Here is a 21,660-nt window from a genome sequence, read left to right as displayed (position 1 = left end):
AACAGAAAAGAAGAGAGAGTGTGATAGATGTTCCTCCTTTATCATTTCTCCAGTGCTTTCATTGGTTGGTGCATATCATCGCCCTTCACCTTTTTCTCCAGTGCTTTCATTGGTTGGTGCATATCATCGCCCTTCACCTTTTCCTCCAGTGCTTTCATTGGTTGGTGCATATCATCGCCCTTCATCTTTTCCTCCAGTGCTTTCATTGATTGATGCATATTATCGTCCTTCACCTCTTTCTCCAGTGCTTTCATTGGTTGGTGCATATCATCGCCCTTCAACTTTTTTCTCCAGTGCTTTCATTGGTTGGTGCAGTTAGGTGAAAGGATGCAAATGTCGACTCTTTGCAGGTCAAATCTTTCTTTTTTGCAACATTGTTGTCCCGTATCACTTCCTCCACAGTTGGATGAAAAAAATAATATTTTCATCAAAGAAGAAAATTTCACTACCAGAATCTGCAGCATTTTAAATTATATATTTTGTAGAATTCAACCGGTCAAAAAATGTTGCAGTCTTGGAAGTTTTTTCCTCTACATTGTAAATATTTTCTGTAATCCCTGTAGCTGTCATTTTTTGTGTGTGTGTGGGGGTTAAGGATGAAAGTGCTGTGGCTTACATTTTGATTTATTTAAGTGTGTTTGTAAAAGAAAATGATGGCAACCTAATACCAGAAATGTTTGATATCTGTTGAGAGATGTACTGTACTTTTTATCTAGTCATTCTGGGCTTGGGCTGGGGACCACTGCTTCTGCTCCATCCAAATGGAGTTTGACAGGTTTTAACACAATGTATGGTATTTTGCATTGACATGCATGTGGACAAAGTGTACTGATGAGACTTCTCCATCTTCCCCAAACCTCTGTCTTTGTGGTATCATATGTGGTCTCAGCTTGTGCATCCTCTTTTGTAGGCCTTCCCATATTCAGCATCAGCAAGTCTGTTCTTCTGTACTTCAGATGTTTACCTCCTGTCTTTTTGGCGGTCATAGTAATTATCTGTTATCCCAAAATACTCATCTCTGTTGTTGAAGTGGTTAAAAAATAAACTAACTAAAAAAAGAACAAAAAGAAGAAACTTGACTATGTCACTGGGGGCTACATTTTTAATTACTGTTCACTTAATTTCAGTGTGTTTAGTGGACACCCTACTTTCTTTCTTCCATAATGAAGTCTTTATGTTATGTCTTACAATGGCTATGTCATGTTTCACCAAGGAATAGGCTTTGGAAGCATCATTTTTTCCTAGGTGCTTTTTGTTCCCATGCCTGTTGACCACCAAGCTTCCCCCTCTGGGACTTGAGCCCATTCATTCCTCCCATCCTAGTTACCCCCAATTTAGATGTAAGAGTCATCTGGAGGGGCAGTCATCCAGGCAGCTGTTAGGGCGCTTCTCCCTGTGTCCTATCAGGCTGTACACCAAGGAAGTGAACGTCTTTTACTTGTGCCAGTGAATCTGGCTTACATCCCCAACTCAGGGCCCATAGATATCGTTTCCATCTAACTTGATTGCAGCTAGGCCACACTGTCCCATCAGCCTGGTGATGCTGGCTTACCCCCCATATTGGGACTCAAAGCCAACCGTTCCATGTAGCCCTGGCCAACAAGCCTCATTTCAGTCATCAGCTTTCATCATCAGTCCCCTAACACTAAGCCTGCCCTAATCCCTTCCCCAGTGGTTGATTTAGATACCACATTACCATGGGGTCACCAGTGTCTTGTCACAGATGTATGTATGTTCATGTGTACATGCTTCTAAAGAACTTCTGTTGGCTTAAAAAGCTATTCTTATGCCACCATGGTCAGTGGCCTTTGTCAAGCTGCCACTTGCATTAGAACAGTGGCCAGCTAGAAACCAACCTCCCCCTTTTGCATAGAGGAGTCATCATTAACTCTCATTCCCCCACCCCAACCAACTGTTCCAGTGTCTGAGTAATAGTCAAGGCTTTATATTTCTATGCTACAGAGCTGGTTCCTCAGAAACATACTTTATTTAGATGTTCATCGTGCATACAGCTGCAGTAATCACATATGGGGGTTCTCTGCCGTCAGGCGGGTCCTCGGTTGGGTTCTCTGCCGTCAGGCGGGTCCTCGGTCGGCCGAATTCCAAAGTCTTGGTCCGGCGTCGGTTGTTGTCGCCTTCTTCCCTGATGTCAGTGCGACAGGGGTATATAAGTCACAGCCGACGCCATATTCTCCAGTCTTTTTTGCCGCGCGGTGCCCGAAGCAGAAGCAGTTCGCAAGTGCCGGTCGGCCAGCTCCTGAATTTACGAAAAATTGGAAACCGAAGTCTTCTTTAAAGCTAAGTACCCGTTGGAAACTTTTCTTGCCTCAGACCGATGTCAGACAAAGTTAACAATTGTATTTCTTGTGGGAAGCAAATACCGCATAAGGATTTCCATTCCCTTTGCATACTTTGTTTAGGCCCAGACCACGACGTCTCGGGCTGCCGCTTCTGTGCGACTTTCAATAAACACACTATTAAGCGTCGGGTGGAGTTCGCCCAACATTATTTTGGTAAAGCCTTTGATTATAAAATGTCGTCGGATACTCCAACTACCGTTTTGTCCAAAAAACGCAAGGACAAAGACCGACATGCGAGGCCCACGGTCTCCACCAACACCACGCCAAAGCCGGCTACACGTGGTCCGGTTCTCAGCGAGACGCCTATGCAGTCCCTGACTACCGACGACACTTCCTCGGCGGTGTCTTCTGTACCCGAGACCGCTGGTACCTCGGCCCTTACTCAGACTACAACCACCAAAACCACAGTGAGTGTTGAGCCTCCTAATGTGGACAGGTCCACTTCCACCCAGGGTGTATTTAGACCCTCTTCTTCCTTTTCTATTAAGGCCTTCACTAAGTCCAAATCAGCCATGCATCCCAAGAGGCCTGTTGCACAGGGCCCATCCCCAGGCCCCATGCCTAAAAAGCAGATGCTAAAAATGGCTGAGGATTTAATTTCCTATATCAGGGGTTCCCAACCCCCTCCAGACAAGAGACCCAGAGTGGAGGAAGACTCTCCCTCTTCTGAACAGGGCTCCATTTTCTCAGAACATTCTGATGTGGAGGAACACTCGTACTCCCCTTATGAAGATTCTGATGCAGAACAGTCCATTCCTTCTGTATCTCCCCCAGAAGATTTTTCTTTTGGGGAAACCTTGCACACCTTGAGGGAGCACTTCCATTGGAAAGGCCAAGACTTTTCTGATTCCAAAAAAAGGCTTAGGGAATTTCTTTTGTTACCTCAGCACAGGCCTCTGGCTATACCTCCTGTTCTGGACGTACTTGATGATGTTTACTCGGAGGCTTGTCTTAATCCGGATTCCCTGCCTCCTGCACCAGTCAAACCTGATAGGTACTACAGGGTCCCTAACTCTCACCAATTTCTTTTCAAAAGCCATAATGCTGACCCTGAAACCATTTCTCAAGGTCCCAAGGGAATGAAGGCCTCTACTGCCAAGAACCCACTACCTTCTGAAAGAGAATCTAGATCCTTAGAAAGGTGGGGGAAAAAGGTATACACCTCGGCCACTCTAGCCATGAGGGCCTTAAACTGTCAGTTCCATATGCTTAAATATCAGCAGTTTCTGTTATCACAATTAAGAAACAAAATGTCTCAACCTGAACAACCAGATTTGAAGGAATTGCAGGATATGATGCATAGTGCAGAACAAGTGGGTAAACACACCTTACAATGTGGTTATGATGCCTTAGAGGCCTCAAGTAGAGCTGCTGCTACAGGAGCAGTCATTCGTAGACATGCCTGGCTTAGGGAACAAAGCTTGCCTGATCATGTTAAAGCTAAACTACTAGATGCTCCTTTACAAAAGGATGTGCTATTTGGTACTAATGCTGAGGAGATACTACGAAAAATGGAAGAAAAAGCTAAATCTATGCAAACTGTCAAGGCTTTTCTACAGGTACAACCACCTCATTTTAGCAGAAATTGGCCTACAAAAAACTGGTCCTTTCCAGCCATGGACAAGCCCCAAAGAGGTAGATACAGGTGCTCAAGGGGCAGAGGACAATCTCAAGGATCATATAGAGGCAGACAATGGCAAACTCAAGCACCAAGAGGTGGCGAAGACGGTGCACAACAATACAGAAAGCAAACCCAATGACTTCCTCCTTTTCATGCCAAGCAAATCACAGCTGGCAGCCCCCTTGGGAGGAAAGCTGGCACTATTTTCAAGAAATTGGCAGATTATCACAACAGACAAATGGATCCTGGACATAATAAACAGAGGCTACAGATTTCATTTTCACACTCTTCCAAAAATGAGAGGCATGCCAAACCTGCCACACAATCAAAGGGCAGAGGCGCAAATGCAAATTACAAAACTCATGGACATGAAAGCCATTCAAGAGGTTCCTACTCACGAACAAGGTCAAGGTTTTATTCCAGACTTTTCCTGGTACCAAGAAAAGGAACCAACTGGAGACCCATTTTGGACTTATCCATCCTAAATACATTTCTACTGCACCAAAATTCAAGATGCTCACATTACAGCAGCTTCTTCCCATGCTGGGTAAGGAGTTTTGGCTGGTAACATTGGACCTCAAGGAGGCATACCTGCATGTCCCAATCAGACAAAGCTGCAGAAGATACCTCAGATTTCTTGCAGGTTCAATCCACTATCAATTCTCTGCATTGCCCTTTGGCTTATCTACTGCGCCCAGAGTATTCACGAAATGCCTGGCATCAGTAATTGCCTACTGCAGACTTCAAGGGATACAAATTTACCCTTATTTGGACGACTGCCTGATCCAAGCGGACAGCAAGCACACTCTTCTGGAACATCTGGCTTATGCAACATGGTTACTGAATTGTCTGGGATACACAATCAACAAAGAGAAATCCAGGCTGACACCATCTCAGAAAATAACCTTCCTGGGTGCCAACTTGGACACAAACACCCAGATGGCCTATCTTACGCCAGAAAAACAAGGGCAACTAACTCAGTACTTCAAAACAATAGCAAATTGTACCAGGCTTACTGCAAGGAAAATCCTGCAGGCTCTGGGCTTGATGGCATCTTGCATTCTTTTAATCCCATGTGCAAAGTTGCATATGAGAAAACTTCAATGGTACCTAAAAAACCTATGGTCTCAACACAGCCACAATTTGGAAACAATAATACCAATAATTCCATGTCTGCAAAAGGAATTTCTATGGTGGGCACAAGCATGTCAAACAAACACAGGTCTCCCATTCTGCAAGCCTCAAGCAAATCAAGTCATCACAACAGACGCCTCAGATTATGCCTGGGGGGCGCACATGACAGGCAGGTGCATTCAGGGCAAGTGGTCCCACAAGGAAAAGCACCTTCACATCAATCAAAAAGAAATGCTAGCAGTGATGAATGCAATTACAGCTTTCAAGGACCTCCTGCATCCAGGACAATTATTGATAAGAACAGACAACACCACAGTAATGTGGTACATAAACAAACAAGGAGGAACACATTCATATCCCCTGTGCAGACTAGCCATGACACTTTGGAACTTGGCTCTGGAATGGCAAATCAAACTTCAAGCACAGTACCTGCCAGGTTTGGAAAACACACTGGTGGACAATCTAAGCAGAAATATGACAGATCCACACGAATGGAAGCTGCATCCACAGGTGTTTACAAAGATAATCCAAGCATGGGGAAGGCCAGACCTAGATCTCTTCGCCTCCCACAGGAACCATCAATTGGAAAAGTTTTGTTCAAGGACTTTTCATCCAAAGGCATGGAGGGTGGACGCCCTCTCATTCAGTTGGACAGCATGGACAGTGTACGCTTTCCCACCTCTGCCTCTTCTATCCAAGGTGCTCTTGAAAGCAAGAGCAGACAGACCAAAGATGATACTGATTGCTCCAGACTGGCCAAGGCAGCACTGGTACCCACTCCTAAGGAACCTAACACATACTCCTCCCTGGCCTCTACCTCTAATGCCTCTTCTGCTGACTCAGCACAACTACAAAACTCTTCACAGTCAGCTAAAAACACTCAATCTTGCTGCATGGAAAATTCCTTAACACCACAGCAGACCCTACTCTCCAAAGAGGTGCAGGATGTCATTCTGGTGGCCAGAAGGCCATCTACTAGGAAGACTTACTCCGCAAAATGGAAACGGTTTTGCTCTTGGAATGAGAAAAAAGGCCAGGACCCTAGAAAACTGAATTTGCCTCAGGTATTACAGTATCTAGCTGAGCTGCTGAACAGTGGACTTTCATTTTCCTCCATAAAAATCCATGCCTCAGACATTTCTGCAGACTTCAACACAGATCCACCGTTATTCTCTCACCCACTTTTAAGGCAATTCCTCAGAGGGGCTAAGAATATAAGACCACCAAGGAAACAACCAGTGCCAGCCTGGGATCTTAATTACATTCTAGAAAAATTAACATTGCCTCCCTTTGAACCAGCTGCCTCAACAGAATTGCAATACTTGTCCTGGAAAACAGCTTTCCTTCTGGCCATTACCTCAGCTCGTAGGGTTTCGGAACTTCAAGCCCTCATGGCTGTGCAGCCCTTTCTTATCTTCCATCAGGACAGGGTTTCCCTTCGAACCAACCCGTCTTTTATGCCTAAAGTGGTATCCAGGGTAGCTTTAAATCAAGCCATACACTTACCTACATTTTACCCCAATCCTCAAAACAAAGGGGAAAGGCTGCTACATTCCTTAGACATCCATAGACAGCTTTGTTACTATTTGGACAGAACAAAGCCTTTCAGGAAATCAGAACAACTTTTTGTATCTTATGCTGTAGGAGCTCAAGGGAAGCCTGTTACCAAACAGACAATCTCTAAATGGATAGGCCACTGCATACGTTTTTGTTACTCCTATCATGGGAAATCTGTCCCTGTAGGCATCAGACCACACTCCACCAGGGCCACAGCTACCTCCACAGCCTTCCTCAGAGGAGTTTTTACCAAAGATATCTTGGAGGCAGCCACTTGGAGTTCTGTACATACCATCACAAGACACTACCACCTGCCTTTATATTCCAAGACTAGAGCAGGCTTTGCTACTGCTGTATTGCAGGGCATTCTGGCTCATCCCAGTTCTACCTAGTGCCTACCACCCTGTGCGTAGCTTTGGGATTCTACCCATATGTGATTACTGCAGCTGTATGCACGATGAACATGGTACAGTTTTGTACCTACCATAAATGTAGATGTTCGAGTGCTAATACAGCTGCAGTACAGGTTTCCCTCCCTCCTTCCCCTCTAGGTAAAGGATTAGTGGCTAACTCCTCCTTGTACATCCTATTTTGGGTTATCCTCCTATGGTGTATTTGCTTGCAACTACTCTCTTTTGATAACTTTGCATTGCTTGTATATTTATACATATAGCTATATGATTTGTGTATTGCCTTCCTTTTGGGGGCACCTGACATCTGGGGCAAGAAAGACTGAAGAATATGGCGTCGGCTGTGACTTATATACCCCTGTCGCACTGACGTCAGGGAAGAAGGTGACAACAACCAACGCCGGACCAAGACTTTGGAATTCAGCCGACCGAGGACCCACCTGACGGCAGAGAACTCGACCGAGGACCCGCCTGACGGCAGAGAACCCCCATATGTGATTACTGCAGCTGTATTAGCACTCGAACATCTACATTTATGGTAGGTACAAAACTGTACTTTTCTGCTCATACAGCTTTGCAAACAGTGATACAAAACCCTCTCAAAATGTATTTCTTCTGCTGCATTACATACAAACACACTTCCTTTTTCATTTGATTACAGGTATTCTTCCTAGTCATGCTCCACTTCCACCAGACATACAAAATCACCCAGGTTTGCAGCTTCCATACATTCAGTATCTATTATCTATGAAAGGAAAGTATTGGAAACTTCCTTAACTTAGTCATTGTTTTCGCTTCAGAAAAACATAAGATGAAGAACTCCTCATACCACACGAATAAGCGACAGGAAATCTACCATCAGGACATGAATTATTTTATTACACATGTTCTGGTACCTCAGCTTTCTACTGGAACATTTTCAACTGCATAATATGTCCCTTTATATACCACATAATTAAAAAAAAAATTAATTCTTCTAATTGTGTCAATTACATCATCATGTGATTAACTACATTCACCATACACTCAGTTCTCTTAACAGACTGTAACCACTGTGAAGAAAATGATGTTTAACGTAAAAACATGTAACCAATGTCCCCATATAGTACAAAGTCATTCATGACAACATTTAACATTCAAATACAGCTGTAATACCTACATATGAATACATCAATAAAAAAAAAAAAATATATATATATATATATATATATATATATATATATATATATATGTACATCATTTTCAAATATTTCCACATTTAAATGTTAATGCATAATTTAATACACACTTTAAATATAAATTCATGGTATGGTGAATGTAGTTAATCACATAATGATGTAATTGACACAGTTAGAATAATTTAATTGATTTATTGCTGATTTTAAAATGGTATATAAAGGGACATATTATGCAGTTGAAAATGTTCCAGTAGAAGGCGAGAAGCTGAGGTACCAGAACGTTTGTAATAAAAGAATTCATGTCCTGATGGTGGATTTCTTGTCTCTTATTCGTATGATATGAGGCTTACTCATTGTTTTCTCAGGATAGTAAAAGTCAGCATTACTTCCACAGAAAACATTTTCAACGCTGATAAAGTCTGCCTATATTATACCTCTTGCTCTCCCAGATGGCTTTCATAAATTGCAGTCTTTTGAAAAGTTGCAACCAAGTAATCATGATCTGTATACATCATTTGACCAGCTACAGTAAATTCTATTTTATATATTCATAGATTGTTACTAGGCTGACAGCCTGGGGTGGGGCTCTTTCTAAGCCTAGCCAAGTTTTCTCGAAAGAAATAATGATGTTCTGTTTCCAAATAGGATGTTGAGAACCAGGCAATTATAAGCTACCTCTGTCCATAAAGAACATTGATGCCAGGCCTGGTGTGAATTTCCTATTCCCTATCAACTGGTCTAAGTTGCACTTAAACTGGGTAATAGACAAACTCAGCTTCACAAGGATTGGAAACCTGCTTCATAGGAGGGGCAGGCTCTGGGACACATATCTGTCTCTCCAGCATGTTATGTTTAAGTCTCACCAGAAATTTGGAAGAAACATCAAAAGTCCAGATAAAACTCCTTAGGTTTATTACAGACAGTTAAGCTCTTTCGTCCCCAAGTGTAATAAATCTGTGGAGTTTATCTGGACTTTTGCTGTTTCTTCCGCATTTCTGGTGTGGTTATTAATTGGATTCTTGCTCTTATGTTTAAGTCTCAGACAAAATTCAGGTCCATAGACCTTGTATTCCTGGTACCCTTTGACTTACGAATATGCAGGAGATTCATAAGTGTGGGGCTTGTGGATGCCTTGTAAGCCAGACATAGATCTCCTGTCAGCAATCTAGAGGAGACTGAGTAGAGGGAAAGGGCTTTAAGGCACTCTGCATAAGGCAGGTTTTTTTTTCCTTATATTTTTTTTGTAAGGAACCTCTGAGGGCACTCTAGTTGCTGCATATGCCTGGCGAGGTACATATCAAAGGGAGCATTGTACTCTGAGTCGTCTGATAAGAGCAGAGTACAGTGGATAATGACCTCTTTAGACCTAGATGCCATGCCCTTTCTTATAAGTTGTGCAACATAAAAGGATTTCCTCACCACTGTGGCCACATGGTAGTTGAAAGTAAAGTTACTGTCTACATGCATACCCAGATCCCTGACCACTGGGTCAGTTCATAGAGGCGTGTTATCAACATGGTAATTAGGCAGGATGGTTGACTTCCCAAAGAGTACAATTATGCACTTCTTAGTACTAAGTTTAAGACCATGGCTTTGGCACAATTTTTTAATCCGAGCTAGCCCTTCTTGATTAATGCTAATGTCTGCAGGGGAGTCCTTGATAACTGTCATCTTTTAATCATCTGCAAACTTATCCATAAACCTTCAGCAAAAGGAGTGGCCCCAGTATAGAGCTGTGGAGGACTCCGCTAGTGACTGTTCCCTTGTTGGAGGTGGCCTCATCTATTTTGACCTACTGGCTCCTATCAGTGAGCCAGTTGGCCACCCAGTGGGTGATAAAAGGGTTTATATCTAAATTATTGAGCTTGTCTGTAATGTCAGAGTGGGGTATTGTATCAAAAGCCATGGCCAGGTCTTGCCTTCATCCAGTGCTTTGGTGACCCTCTCAAAAAAAGTCCACCAGATTTAATAAGCATGACCTTCCCTTAACAAAGCCGAAATGTGATGGGTCCAGCTTTTGCAGGTTACCTGTCTTCATTTATCAGGTTTGTGATGATTCTTTCCATGGCCTTACATATGAGGCTAGTAAGACTTATGGATCTTTTGTTACCCGAATCCGTGGTTGGCCTCCTTTGTGCAGGGGAATGACGGCAGCTATCTTTTATTCCTTGGGTACAAAACCTGAGTGAAGGCTGCAGTTGAAAAAGTGATTCAAGTGGACCAGAGAGGTCATGTTTCACGCTATTTATGAAACATCCTGGAATGTTGTCTGGACCCATTTGTACAGTGTTTTTGGCCTGAAAAAGTGCATTGATGACCTGTTCCCTAGTAATGATTGGGGGGATTGTGGTGTGTGGCATTTCCTTTGGACTGTTGGGGGTGGGAGAGAAATTTGAGCTGAATCGGTCAGCTAAAAGGTTGCCAGTGGCCTCTGGTTCAGTGAGGGTGATGCCATTTACAGTAAGGTTTGCGCATTTTTTGTGTATTTCCTCTGTGGTTACAGACATAGCTGTAGAAAGCTTTTTGGCTGTCCTTTGCCTGAGAAGCTATTTTTCTTCATTGTTGCCTTTGAAGTATTAGTTAACCCTCTTAGATTGGTCGGGGGGGCTTTTAGTATGCATGGCTTTGTTCCTCCTGCACTTGGCCAAAAATGTTTTTCTTTTGTTGTATAACCGATTATGTTGTGATTCCACCAGGGTGCCTTGCCTTTTCAGTTTGTCTTATTCTTAATATGAGTGGGCACAGCTAAATAGCTCAGCATATGCTATGGTGTTTACTGGTGCTTGGAATTTAGCCAAGGTGTTGCTTAGTAGAGAGAAGTTAGCCTTGAAAGAGTTCCTAAAGGTTTTTGTTTTCGGTGGATCCCCGGATTTAATTTCTGTTTCAAGTAATACTGCCTTATGATCAGATCTGACAAGCGAAGACATTACATTTGTTGAGAAACATTAGTCCCCTCCCATGTTCATGAGTACAAGGTCAAGGATGTTTGCATCCCTGGAATGAGAATGGACCAACTGTTCCAGGATGTTGGTATTAACGAAGTTTAGGAATCACTGGACTTGTGCATTAGAAGTGGTATAGGATTAACAAGGGTCTATATTAGAACACCGAACTTTCAAAATTTCGAGTGTTCTAATATTGAACCCTATTAATCGAAAATTTAAAGCATCGAACATACAGAACAGCAACTTTTTTCCTAGGGAAAAGATTTGCTGTTCCAAAACACATGCACACAACACGAGCACACCAAACAAACAGCAATCCACACACATACACCTAAACTCTTACACCTAACCCTACACTAAACTATGCATACACCACTAACTATTCACTTACCTTAACCCAAACCCTAACCCTAAGGTCTGTCACTATCGCACAGTCACTTCACCCGCACCCTAACTCACCTACCCCACCCTACCCTAACCCTCATGTCCACACAATTGCACACTTACCTGACCCACGCCCTAACCTTAACTCACCTAACCCGCCCTAACCCTCACGTCCACACAATCGCACACTTACCTAAACCCGACCCGTAACTTGCCACCACAGCGCTGAAAATACCAAAGCAACAGAAGCAAACAACCGAATTCTTTCCCTAGGAAAAATTTCGGTTTTCTGTTTCTTCGATATTAGAACACTCGAAATTTTGAAAGTTCGGTGTTCTAATATAGACCCTATAAACAATATATAGAGGGGTAGTTGAGATCCCCTATGAATATCGTATTGGTTCGAGCGGTGTGGGACTCTAGTACATTGATATAGGTAGTATGAGTTTCCCAGGACTTGAGGGGAACTTATTGTTGCAAGGATATGGTACGACACCCTGTTTATGATGTATTGCACATGTAGGTGTTCCAGTGGGTCATACACTTTAGCAAGTATGGTTGTGAGGTCAGTTTTAAACTAGATTTAGACTCCTCCACCTTTAGTTACTTCCTGTGCAGTAGCTGGTCTAAAGGTGTGAAAGGCATTATAACCTTGCATTGCTAGGGTACTCTTCATGACTTTAAAGCATGTCTCCATTGCTGCACAGATGTCTACACTTTCCAGCGAAAGTAAGGCTTGAAGGGAGTGGAATTTCTTGTTAAGACTTCTAGCATAGAGCAGTGCCACCTTCAGATATTCCTTCATAGGTTCAGTTAAGTTGGTAGGTTTATCAGTTTGGCATTGCCTAAAAAAAGCACTGTAGGGGGGTGGAAAAGGTCTTTGCCAATAAAAGTCTAGAGGGAATAGGTGCAAACCATCCCTGGCAAAACAGCATGATCTGTCAACTATTTCCTCCCAGGCTGTCAAATATTGTACCTCCCAGGACTGACATCAGAAGCAAAACCAATTATTTTCTGTTGGTAATGTGGCATCATCCTTGGAGAAAGTAGTATGCTGATCAGTGCTCATACCTGCCTGAGACACATAATCATTGAGCTCGATCATGTCTTGCTTCATATAGTCACGGTAGGCTCATCTCGGGTCATTAACACCCATATGGACTATGACAGGGTCATACTGGTACCTGTGGTTCAGTGACCTGAGTGCCTGTGTGACTTGACGGATGCTAGCCCCGGAAAGGTAGCTAACAGTGATTCTCTTCTTAGTCTGGTCAGGGGGGACATCAGTGTCTATCACTATAGAATCACCAATAACCAGGAAGCTTAGCTGTGTGCTGGTTTGCCTTAAGGGCTTAGCAGTGTAGGCATTGGATAGTGTTATTATGTGTAGCTGTGGGTGATGTTTTTTAATAGAGTGTTTATGTGATTGCTGAGGACCCTTTCTTTTATTGTACTGTGCAGGAGGTCTTAGTGTTTTAGGAAGGTTACCTGTAAGTACCTCAGTATAAGTAGGCTTATGTGTATTGTCTTTACCCTATACAGTAAGCATGATGCAAGTGTCACTGACAACCTCTATAGGGCTAGATGTTCTTCGTGTTTCACTGTTGCAGTCATTACATTTGGATTATCTGCCTGCAGTAGCCCTCAGTCGGCCTGATTAACAAAGTCTTGGGTCCTGCATCAGTTGCTGTCCCTTCCATGACGTCAGGTCGTCAGGAATATAAAACATGCAGCCGACGCCATTACATCAGTCTTTCTTGCCGTGCAGTGCCTGAAGCAGAAGCAGTTTGCAAGTGCTGGTCAGCCGACTCCTGAAATTTTCATTTTCGAGTTTCAGAACCTTAGTCTTCAACTAAAGCTAAGTACCCCGTTGGGGAAACTTTTTCTTGCTCCTTACCAATGTCAGTAAAAGTTAATAATTGCATTACTTGTGGAAAGCAAATACCTCACAAAGATTTTCATTCATACTGTATTCCTTGCCTAGGCCCTGACCATGACGTACCTTGCTGTCGGTTTTGTGTCTTATTTAATCAGCGCACTATCCATCATTGGTATAGTTTCGCCTCTAAATATTTTGGTTCTCGGTTTAATTATCCAGAAATGTGATTGGTTAGCCATCCGACTACTGGGATTCCAAAAGATAAAGACAGAGACAGGCTGCCTAGGTCCAAAGCTGCCGACGACGCTTCTCCTAAGCCAGTCGCCAGTTTGCCGGTACTCAGTGAGGCACTTTCGCAGCCCCTGATAACCTGCTACTTCTGATTCGCAGGGATCTACTGAGAACCATTCGGAGTCCGGTATGCTGCGAGATGCTTCAACTGTAGAACCTGCGGATGTCTCTACCTTGGATGTGTCCGGAGCTGCTGTGCAGGCACTGTCTTTTGAGGGTGTATTCAGGCCTACGGACTTGCATATTAAACCGATGGCTCCTTCTTCATTTAGGCCTAAATCTCGAACCATGCCTAAGAAACTGACACCCAGGCCACATGCTTAGGCCTCTGTGTCTAAAAAACAAATGATAAGAATGGCTGAAAATCTTATAACTCTAATCAGGAGAAGCCAACCCCCCCTTCTAATCGACCTAGGACTGAAGTTGTTTATGAATCTTCTGACCAGGATTCCTTGCATACTGTCATACTCTAAGAAAGCATTTCCACTGGGAAAGCCAGGATTTTTCTGATTCAAAAAAGAGGCTTAGAGATTTCTTACTCCTGCCTCAGCGTAGGCCTTTAGCTATACCTGCTGTACTAGACATTGTTAATGATGCCTTTTCGGAATCTAGTTTGGCCCCTGATTCTTTGCCTCCTGCTCCCAGAAAACCTGACAGATATTACAGGGTTCCTGATTCACACAAGTTCCTTTTTAAAAACCCTGTTGCGGATCCAGAGACTATCTCACAGGGACCCAAGGGCATTAAGGCTTCTACAGCTAAAAATCCTACCCCTTCTGATAGAGACTCCAGGGCGATGGATAGATGGGGTAAGAAGGTTTATACTTCTGCAACCTTGGCCATTAGGGCTTTAAATTGCCAGTTTCATATGTTAAAGTATCAACATGTTATTGGATTGCTTAAACAGAAAATTATGTTGATTCCTTTACTGTGCTGAAAGTAAAGAATTACAGGGTTTAATGCATTCTGCTGAACATGTTGGAAAACATACTTTGCAATGTGGATTTGATTCATTAGAGGCCTCTTGCAGGGCTGCGGTTACTGGGTCTATGCTCAGAAGGCATGCTTGGCTTAAGGAGCAATCTTTGCCTGATCATGTTAAAGCTAAACTGTTGGATGCTCCATTAAATCAGGACCACCTGTTTGGCAACAAAGCTGAGGAAGTTCTTAAAAAAATGGAAGATAAAGCTAAATCTATGCAAACTGTTAAAAGATTTCTTACAAGTTCAGCCTGCTAGATTTAGTAGGCATTGGCCCTCTAAGAATTGGTCCTTTCCAGCTCCTTCCAGGTCTTCTCAGTCCAAACCCAGACACAGCAGAAACCCCAGGTTTCCGTCCCAGGGGACACACAAGACTAAGCAGTGGGAGGTTTCCACATCCAAATCTGGGAGTAAGACTCCCCCCTATGGAAAACTGTCTCAATGACTTGCTTTTAAAACTTCCAAGCACTTCCCAACTGAGTGCTCCTTTAGGCGGAAAGATTTGCCTGCAGGCCAAAAACTGGGAACTCATTACCCAGGACAAAAGGGTTTTAAATATAGTGTCCCAAGGATACAGATTTCACTTCCACACGTTACCAACACCAAGCGGGTGGCCAGATCTACCCCCAAATCAGTGGGCAGAGGCCCAAACTCAAATGCTCTCTCTTAAACATGGGGGCTATTCAGTTGGTACCAGAAGAGGAAAAGGGACAAGGTTTCTATTCGAGAATTTTCCTGGTACCCAGAAAAGACAATACATGTCATCCGATCCTAGACCTTTCTACTCTAAACACCTATTTGGTGATTCCAAAATTCAAGATGCTGACTCTTCACCAGCTACTTCCCATGCTAGGCAAAGATTCATGGTTGGCAACACTAGACTTAAAAGAAGCATACCTGCACATCCCTATCAGGGAGTCTTATCTGCGCTTCAAAACAGGCTACATGCACTATCAGTTCTCTGCACTGCCCTTTGGCTTATCTACTGTGCCCAGGGTATTCACTAAGTGCATAGCTCCAGTCATTGCATTTTGCAGGCAAAGAAATATTCAAATATACCCATACCTGGACGATTGTCTAATTTCGGCAGAAAGCCAGGACATACTTTTGAATCATCTGGCCTTTGTTCAAAGGGTGCTGACTTGTCTGGGGTACACCATAAACGAAATGAAATCACACCTGGTACCCTGTCAACAAATTATATTTGGGAGCAAGCTTGAATACAACTGCCCAAATGGCTTTCCTCATGCCAGTGAAACAGATTCATTAGACAACCTACTTCAAACAAGTGGCCAGAAAAACCCAGTTATCTGCAAGGCAAATACTGCAAGCCTTGGGGTTCATGGCCTCCTGCATTCTTGTAATTCCATATGCAAGGCTGCATATGAGGAAACTACAATGGTATCTCAAAAGCCTATGGTGTCAACATTCTCAGGATCTAGAAGCAATGGTTCCTATCATACCTTGCCTACGCCTAGAGTTCCTTTGGTGGGCAGAGGCCTGCCACCAAAATAGGGGACTTCCATTCACACTATTGCCTGCCGCCCAAACCTTAACAACAGACTCATCAGACTATGCATGGGGGGGCTCACCTGGCACGGAAGTGCATTCAGGGTAAATGGAACCCAAGTCAAATGCACCTGCACATAAATCAAATAGAAATGTTAGCTGTACAGGATGCTCTGACAGCCTTCAAGGACCACATTCTTCCAGGACAACTAATGGTAAAGACGGACAACACCACTGTCATGTGGTACATAAACAAGCAGGGGGGTAAACATTTTTACCCCCTCCACAGACTAGCCATGGCATTGTGGAACACAGCCTTGAGCTACCAAGTGAATCTACAAGCTCAATTCCTGCCAGGAAAACTAAATACACTGGCAGACGGACTAAGCAGAAACCTCATGGACCCACACGAGTGGAAACTGGAACCAAGGATTTTCAACATGTTGACAAGCAAATGAGGGAGCCCAGATATAGACCTGTTTGCCTCCCCCAGAACCATCAATTGGACAAATTTTGCACAAGGATTCCCCACAAGCCTGCTTGGAAAGCAGATGCTGTATCCTTCAGCTGGAAAAACTTATCAGTTTATGCCTTTCCTCCTCTGCCTCTACTCTCAAACATTCTATTAAAGATCAAACAGGACAAGCCAAGGGCGATTTTAATTGTACCAGACTGGCCACGCCAACACTGGTACCCCCTCTTGTGCAGTGTGTCACACTTGGCCCCATGGCGCCTGCCTCAGACTCCTTCCCTGTTGTCTCAGCAGGAGAACCAGATTTTGCACCCTCAGCTGCAAACACTGAACCTAGCAGCCTAGCTAATTACCTAATCTCTCCTTTACCATCCCTCAGTAAATCAGTGATGGATGTCATTTTAGAGGCAAGGAGCCCTAGTACTAGAAAATCTTATGCTGCAAAATGGAAAAGATTTTGTGCCTGGACCAATCTCAAGGGATGAGTGCAGCAGTGCCCAGTTTACCTCAGATTCTACAAAACTTGTCTGAGATGCTTCGTAAGGGCTTGTCCTTTTCCTCCATAAAAATTCATGCCTCAGCCATTTCAGCTCATTATAGCACAGAGCCTCCACTCTTCTCTCACCCACTGCTCAAGCAGTTCCTCAGAGGGGCCAAAAATTTAAGGCCACCCAGGAGAGCTCCAACACCAGCCTGGGACCTTAACTTTGGTTTGGAGAAACTCGCGCTTCCTCCTTTCGAGCCAGCTGCTACTGCAGATTTAAAATTCCTTTCTTGGAAAACAGCTTTCCTTTTAGCAATCACTTCAGCAAGAAGGGTATCTGAATTCCAGGCCCTTATGGCAGTGGAGCCTTTCATCATCTTTCATGTGGACATCCCTCCTTCATGCCCAAAGTGGTATCCACTGTGGCTCTTAATTAGTCCATTCATTTGCCTACCTTCTTTCCTAACCCACAGAACAAAGGGAAATGGATACTGCACTCCTTAGATGTGCACAGACAACTGATTCTACTTGGACAGGACTAAACCTGAAAGGAAATCTGAACAACTGCTGGTGGCATCTGCTGCAGGCACAGAGGGGAAAGCTATTTCAAAGCAAACTATTTCAAAATGGATAGGCCACTGCATTCATTTCTGCTATAAGTACCATGGTAAACCTGTCCCACAGGGCATCAGACCCCATTTAATCAGGGCTGCATCTACCTCTACAGCCTTTCTCAGGGGCATCCCTACCAGGGACATCCTAGAAGCTGCTACCTGGAGTTCTGTACATACTTTCACCAAGCATTATCATTTTCCAATTTTCTCTAAATCCAGAGCTGGCTTTGCCACTGCAGTCTTGCAGGGCCTTATAGCTGGTCCTAATTTTATTTAAATTCCTCTTCTCAAACTTAGCTTTGGGAATCTACCCAAATGTAATGACTGCAACAGTGAAACACGAAGAACATATTACAGTTGTGTACACTTACCATAAATGTAGATGTTTGAGTTTATTCACTGTTGCTGTCCTGGTTACCCTCCCTCCAGCCCTCTTTCTTTTTTCGGCTATACCTCTACTCTCCCTTACTATGCTCAAAAGCTTTTTGGTGTATTTGCTTTTTTGTTGGAGGTATATCCTTGTATTTATAGATTTAATTGCTCCCCATTAGGGGAGGCACCTGACATCTGGGGCAAGAAAAACTGATGTAATGGCGTCGGCTGCATATTTTATACCCCTGACGACCTGACGTCATGGAAGAAGGGACAGCAACCGGCGCAGGACCCAAGCCTTTGTTAATTAGGCCGACTGAGGGCTACTGCAAGCAGATAACTGAAATGTAATGACTGCAACAATGAATACACTTGTACATCTACATTTATGGTAAGTGTACACAACTGTACTTTTTGGCTTTATGAAAGTTTTGTCTCCGGTGTTAGTGTGTTTGCACCTCTTGCATACTTTATCAGTTTATTAAGGATAAGTGTGTTCTCGTTGTATATGAGGCAGTTGCTGCAATGTCAATACCCATCTCAACTAGACTGGCCACAGAGCGACTCAGAAAGTGCAGATCCATGGCTACTGATCCACTAGGGTGAGGGAAATTTAAATGCTGAATAGGTCAATAAGACAAGGAACTTGATGAGCAATGCTCAGTTATGTGCAAACTATATGGTCTAGTAGTTAAAAAAAATCTGTCTAGACAGCAGTGCCACAAGAGTGTACACTACAAACCTTCCTAATGTAAAATAACTGGTTTGGAGCCCAAGTGCTTAAACCAGAACAAAGACACTTAGAATAACAGCTGATCTCTTAATGCTCAGTAGAATGAGCTGATGAGATTGGACTGGGAGGAGTTTCCAAAATCAGATTTATAGTAGGGACAGGCAACTCAAAAAACACCAAATGTCATTGCATATTTCTCTATAATATTTCAGGGTTTGCAGTAGATTCTCTGAGGTGCAGTCAGTGTCAACTGACATACTTTTTTAAGTTTCCAGTAAGAATTTCAATAAATGTGTCCACTGCAGCATCTTAATTTTCACAGATTTCAACAAGTCCATGGATTCTTTTTATAGGCCTTATCTTCAGCTAGTTACTGATCTCTGTTTTATGTCTGTCTACCTGATAATTCCATTTTGCTTTGCACTTGAACTATCTGTTGCTTAATTCGCCTTGTGGCAAAATGAACATGCAAGAACTCAATATCATCAACTTCACCTATTTATAATCTCTTTTTGTATAGTCTTCTAGCAAACCAGAAATATGCCACAAGCCAAATTTAATTTTTTTCAAACTTATCTTTCCTTCTTTAACATTTAGCTGAATTACCATTTTGTCATCTGTGGAACACTGCTGTGGTAGTCGCTATTCTTCTCAATTCACATAATTCCACCTTACTTTTTTCTAATATCACATTTTCAATGAGGGCATGGCATTTTTTTCTGCCATTGACTGAACAGCTGGGCTCAATACCTTGCTATTTTTATTTCCCTTACTTAAAATGAAATTACTTAGTTTAATTGAGAAACAAAGTGAATCAGCCATGATATATATTAAATGAGCAAGGAGATATGCAACCTCTTCAAGCACTTTGAGACTTTCCATGTAATAAAAAGTATAGAATATGTCATTAAGTAAAAGTTACTTGTTGCATCTCATTTACTCTCAAAACGTATGACTTGCAGCCTCTCATCTATACAAATGAAGTCAGACTCCACACCCCCAACACACATGCCTTTAATGAGCTTAATATTTGTTCCAAAGAAAAAAGGGTATGCAATAATGATTCATTTTTTTTTTCATCTCAGATCCCAAAATCCCTAAATGATCATTAAGCCACTGTTCCATTAGACCTTTTCTCACCTCTGAGAAGTGAGAGTTCTGTTAGCCACGTGGTCCTCCCAGGGAGGGATGAGGGGTGCATGATGGAAGCACTGCTGTTATATACTCGAGATGAGAGAAGAGTGTCTCATTCAAGACCGATTGGTTCCCCAATCTGCATGCCTACAGCATCCCAAGACGAAACGTGCAATGAGTATGTACAAAAGGCATATTTTCTGCATCCACAAAAGGCATTCCGTCCTTCACCATACCTCTTTGACATGTAGAACATGTAGAAGCATTAAATATTAGACAAAAGCAAGCATTACATAATTAAGCAGCAATGTAACAGGGATTTAACATTAGATAATTTCATAAATTGCTAGGATTCAAAAAATGTTTTTTTCTTACAGACATAGTTAATTAGTTGTAGTGTTGGGATTGTAGAATATTATATAAAGGTAAGATTAATAGGATCTGGCATTTAAGACTTGTAAGATAGTATTATAGAAGATAAGCTAGTAAATAGCTGTCCTGTAGAAGAGGTTACAGAGGTGGCATAGTGTGAAGAGTGGAGTTACAAGGCAGGGGTGAAAGGGGAGAGTTTGGGGAAATTCTTAGAGTAAAATTTGCATGTTCTAAGGTGGGGAAACTGTAATGTATAGCATTAATAGCATTGTTGTGGGTAGATTTAGCCTGGAGTTGAACAAGAACAATACCAGTTATTGTTTGTGTTTTCTGAGTTGGGTTTTGAAAGTTGTTAGCTTGCTTGTGCTCGAGGAAGGTTGTTCCATAGTTTAGAGACCTAGGAGGAATATAAGCAGTCTTCTGCCGTATTATTGGATTTAGCCATGTGAAGGAGAAATTTGTTAGTGGACCTAAGCTCTATGGTCCCAGATTGAGGTTGAAGTGTTTTGTGGAGAGCAGGGCATTTCATTGGCATATAAATTAGATTGTAGGCAGTGGATAGTTGGAAGTATGTTAAGTAGTGTGGTAACTCTACCAATTTAATTCTTTTAATGTTGTATGGTGGTGGGTTTTATATGATGATTTTGTGGCAAATTAGGCAATTGTATTATAGCAAGTCTCTATTTTTATGTTATCAGTTGTGTTCAGGTTAGTGAGAATTGGTGATTCATACAGAAGAGATGGGAGTCAATAGGTTTGGGCAGTAAAGTGCCTGGCAGAATAAGTAAGATACATTTTTGCCCTGTAAACAGATCCTAGTTTCATGTGAATTGTTTGATAGCTTGGAGTAGGTGTTGGTCAAATTTTAGCTTATAGTCTATTAGGGCACCTTGTAGTTTGGTGTGTGGGACTGTTTAATTTTGGTATATTTGGCCAAGTGGATAAAGAAGGAAGATTTTTGTTTTTGCATATTTTTGGGAGTGAAGAGCATTAGCTTGTTTTTTATGGATTTAAGAGTAGGCGTGAGTTTGCTAATCATTATTCTGCAGCCGCGGTGGTGCAGCAGTTAGCATTATCACCTCACAGCAAGAGGTTCTACTATTCGATTCTTGGCTGAGGTTCCTTTTGCGCGGAGTCTGCATGTCATCCTTGCAGTCTTGTGGGTTTCCTCTGGGTGCTGTGGTTTCCTCCCACATTCCAAAGACACTCTAAATTGACCATAGGTGTGAGT

At 42.7% G+C, this 21,660-nt stretch overlaps 1 protein-coding gene across 2 annotated transcripts in view; it reads left to right on the top strand.

The window, feature by feature from the left end:
* The window catches only part of LOC122787571 (nucleotide-binding oligomerization domain-containing protein 2-like), a 326,951-nt gene that overhangs the window by 242,951 nt on the left and 62,340 nt on the right, over nucleotides 1-21,660 (top strand). The window lies entirely within an intron of this gene.

This window comes from Protopterus annectens, chromosome 13.part0 (assembly GCF_019279795.1).
Source record: "Protopterus annectens isolate FY-2018-M chromosome 13.part0, PAN1.0, whole genome shotgun sequence".
Taxonomy (NCBI): domain Eukaryota; kingdom Metazoa; phylum Chordata; order Ceratodontiformes; family Protopteridae; genus Protopterus; species Protopterus annectens.
The sequence above is the reverse complement of the archived record's forward strand: the minus strand, read 5'-3'. Positions and strand labels throughout refer to the sequence as shown.